This window comes from Marmota flaviventris, chromosome 1 (assembly GCF_047511675.1).
Source record: "Marmota flaviventris isolate mMarFla1 chromosome 1, mMarFla1.hap1, whole genome shotgun sequence".
Taxonomy (NCBI): domain Eukaryota; kingdom Metazoa; phylum Chordata; class Mammalia; order Rodentia; family Sciuridae; genus Marmota; species Marmota flaviventris.
This window is the reverse complement of record NC_092498.1, coordinates 201123151-201127815: the sequence shown is the minus strand read 5'-3', so window position 1 is coordinate 201127815 and position 4665 is coordinate 201123151.

Here is a 4665-nt window from a genome sequence, read left to right as displayed (position 1 = left end):
TTCATTCATTCACTCAATAATACTTACCAAGTTCCTGCTAAGTTCTGATGGGTGGATAAATGAATGGGTGGATGGATGGGTAAACAGGCACTACCTGGAAGGCATCTCAGCTGTGGTTCCCGCTACCTGACGCGGCCAGGACTCTCCTCCCACTCTGACCCTTAACCAGGGCACACCACGGGCTCCATCTCCTGCCTTGTAGTAGCCCTATCTCCACCCCTGGCTTCCTTTTCTGGACCAGTTAGTGTTCCATGAGGAGACAGAAACTACCAGTTCTTCAAGCAGAAAGAGTTTAATATCAAGAATCATTGCCAGCTGGGTGCCATAATGCACACCTGTAATCCCAGCGGCTCGGGAGACTGAGGCAGGAGGATTTTGAGTTCAAAGCCAGCCTCAGCAATGGCAAGGTGCTAAGCAACTAGTGAGACCCTACAATATAGGGCTGGGGATGTGGCTCAGTGGTTGAGTGCCCCTGAATTCAATCCCTGGTACCCGCCCCCCCATAAAAAAGAATCATTGCCAGACATGGTGGTGTACCTGTAGTCTCAGCTACTTAGGAGGCTGAGGCAGGAGGATGGCTTGAGCCCAGGAATTAAAGACCAGACTGGGAGACAAAGCAAGAACTTGTCTCAGAAACAGAAACACATACAAAAGCAGAATTATTCATCATGAAATCTAAGAGGCAGGAAGACAGCTATAAGCTAGAACAGAGGTAGAACTATGTGGAGCAGCCACGACTTGTGGGTCAGGGGGGCACTAAGAGAAGAGGTCAGAATTACCGTAATGCCTAGAAGCTTTGGGGAGGGACCTGGCAAAGCTTGGATTCCGCTATCTGGCTGGTGTTCCTGTCTGTGAGCTCAGGCACCCACAGACCTCTGCAAAGGGGATGCTGGGCAGCTTGTGCAGTGCCTCTGGCCAGAAAGTGAAGGATACAGCTAGCTCTGCAAAATGGAAAATGGGAAAACCGCAACGTAGATTCATCATCTGCTTTAGGAAGGAGCTGGTGCTGCCAGGAAGAGGACTTTCTGGATGCTGCTCACAGGAGCAGAGAGCAGAGAGCAGAGAGGGAGGAAAGGGGTCCATACCGCCTCCTCCAGCCTTCCACTCTCGCCATCGCCCCCTAGTGGCAGAGCCTATTCAAAAGTGTCTGGCAAAAGGGGAGCTGTGTTTGCAGAGCCCCTGCCCAGCACCGCTGAGCAGAGTACAGGAACTTGGGGCTGGAGCCCAAAGACATAGTGGCCTCTGGCTAGAGGCACCACACGCCGCCCTCCACCACCCCCCCCCCCCCGCCCCTCCGGCGACAAAGCCCAGAGAGATCTATGACAGAGGGAAAAGAGCTGAGGTGCAATTTTCCTTTTTCGGTGCCATGGCCAGGACACAGATTGGGGCTTGAGAATGGGTCTGAGGACAGAGGCAGATGAGAGCCACCATTAGGAAGGCAGACTCAGCTCTCCCTTCCTGGGTAGCAAAACTGAAATGCCTTCTGGAGAGAAATTATACTTCCAGGCAAAATGATCCAATTAGTCAAGCCCATTGGAACCGGGGTGGTGGAGAGAGTTGGGGTCACAGTGGTCCTGATAGAGCTGCCCTGCAGTTAGGCAAGGGCTGAGGCAGAGGGAAGCAGATAGTCAGACATGAAGATGCTGTTACCTGGACTCCTGGGCCGTTCACTTTAAGGCTACTTGATTATCTAATCCTGCAAAGGAAGCGGGGGAAGCCTGCTGGGTTTCAATGGGATTAGGTGCTCAGGCCAGCCCCACCCCATTAAAAAAAAAAAAATCAGACTCCAGGGCAGGGCTGTCTCTCCATCAGTACAGCCCCAGGCTGGGAACCCGAGGGCAAGGGCAGGCTGGATCCTGTAATGGGCTGCTAATTGCTCTGATTGCAACTTCAGGGCAGAGTGTTTCTGGAACTGCAGAACTCTTTGACAGAGGAGGAAATACCAGCAGAACATTTTTGATGAATAATTCAGTGAGCTGAAATGGGAAATGAGAAAGTTTTCTTTCCACCAAAGTTGAATCTGAAAAAAAAAAAAAAAAAGAAAGAAAGAAAAAGAAAATAATAATAGCAGCAGAGCTGAGCATTCTGGCCTCCCCACAGTAAAACTTTTTCTTTGCATAACCATGAAGGATTGCTCACTATGATTTGCTCATGACAATTACAGGACCTAGGCTGGGATAGAAAAATATCCTCTGTCACCTGGATTAATGGTAAATTTGATTTAATCGCAGCCACCTTTTGAGTGTTTATTCCACAAGTATTATTGGGTAGGTACCCAAAGCCAAACCCCTCTGCTGGGTGCTAGAGATTCTGTAGTGCTTGTTTTTTTGTTCTGAAGGAGTGTGTATGTGAGGGGTGGGAGAGTGTTTAGACATTGTAAGAAAAGACAATTGATAATCCACAATTCAAGAGAGTCAAGACACATCTTGTGTCAGTGAGAGCTCAACTGGAAAGTCAGAAACCACTAGAAGTGTGTAGAGAGACAAGAACTCGGGGACTGGGTTACTTAATGTGGCTGATAAAATGCTGAGAAGCCTGAGACGGTGAAGAATCCAGAAATAACCACCAGCAGGAAGTCATTCAACAAAGAAGCCAGGAGAGCAGGGGATGTTATCTGAGCCAGGCCTGGGGATCACCTGGGGGGACTGGAATCAAGAGAGGAGCCTCATTCAGTGAGGACTAGCCGGTGTGAGTGGAAGCCCAGAGGGTAGCTGGTGTGAGTGGAAGCCTCCAGGGATCTTCAGCCCTGGTGAAAGTAAGATGGAAACCCCCAGAGAGAGGGGAGGTCCCACTTTCTCCCCTCCTGTCTTTCTGATCTCCTTTAGTGCTTCCCAAAGGCTTAGGCTCTTCCCAAATTCAGAAAGGAAGAGAGACAGGGAAGTTGGGAACTCCCATCACAGGGATCATCCACCAGAGGTACAGAGCAGGCCAAGGGAGAGATCAGAGGGCACTCACGCCAGTGTTCATTCTCTGAAGTAGGAGAACAGTCTTGAGAGGAGAATGAAAGATATGATGCTGTTAAATTAAATGATCATGAGAAGCCTCTTTGAGGCAATTAAGGTGAAACATAAAAAATTATAAGAAACTATCCAAGTAAGAAGAGAAAGTAAGAACAGGTGAGGAAGATTTTTTTTTCCCCAGGCATGTGCAAAGGTCCTAAGACAGCTATATGTGGGTGTGAGGGGAAAGAGTTGAAGGCAGGAGATATGGTTGGGGCCAAGTGACACTGAGGAATTTGGGGTGGTTTCAGAGAAGAAACAGTCACATCTGCTTCCTTCTACAGAAAAGAGGTTTTGAGTTAGAAGTAAGTTCTGGTGTTCTACAGAATAATAGGGGGATATAATTTACAATAACCCATTGTATATTTAATGAATAACTATTAGGGAACAGCTCAAAGGCTCCAATCGCAAAGTAAAGTTAAGGACATGGAAATCTTAATTATTCTGATTTGATCAGTACATTTTGTATACATGTATTGAAATATTAAACTATACCTCATAAATATGGAGTTATTATGTGCTAACCAAATTTTTCAAGTGTTTAAGGAGATGGAAATGTTAATTAACCTGATTTGACTATCACACTCCATCAAATGTATCTAATTATCACATGGCACCCCATACATTTGTATGATTAAGAAAATAATTAAAAACATACAAAAAGAGAGGTGGTTTAAGCATTCGCATAGTATCTGTTTACTCCTAGACGAAGCAAAAACTAAAACCTTCCAAATGTTTCCAAGAATGTGTCAGCAAACTTTCTTGTTAAACGGGCTGTTGCTATAGCCACACCAGGTCCCTCAGAACACATAAAGCTACATCCTGACAGAATCTGTGAAGAAATATTTAATACAGTAGATTAACGTTTCCGGAATAGTTTTTACAGATCCCCTGGGTGACGGTCTATGGACATGAGTGACAATTCTTGACTCCCTGTTCCCTTCTGCCACCAACATGACTTCCTTCCATCCCCTTCTCTCACCTCCTGTGAGACCCCATCAGACTTATTTAAATGCCTGTGAAAGTGGGACTTGTTTTAAATGCATTTAAACCACACTTTTATGCACAGTTGATCTAATTTTGTGCTTCTTGTGAATACATTTTAATCTATCTTAAATTTTAATCAGAGGAATTTTTAGGAATAGATTATTCCACGAACCGCAAACTTCCATGTGCTTCGTACCATGTCATGAAAACACAAAGGCATGGATTCTTTGAGGAGTAATTCAGTCAATAAATGTTTTAATATCTTATTCAACAGTATTTTAACTGTGTCATCAAACTTATGTGAAGTGCTATGGGTTGTTTGACAGCATCCCATACATTTGTATGATTAAGAAAATAATTAAAAACATACAGAAGAAAAAGAGTAGTTTTATTGGTAGCCATGATAGAAGAGCTGGGACCAAACTTATCTTCTCATTGTTAGCTAAAAGAAATGAACAAAGTATACAAGGCAAAAGTTTTCATATGTTGGGCAATATCAATACCTAAGAAAAAGATGGAAGAAAGTGAGCTATTAAAGAAAGTGAGCTATTATCACTCTGTGTTTCTGGAGGTACTTCCTACTGGGAAGGTGGACCGAGCAGAGAGTGCCTCTTTTGGAGTTGAAGAGACAGAAATCTTGGTTCAGAAAAGCTGAGGGGAGCAGAGTACTAGGGAGGAA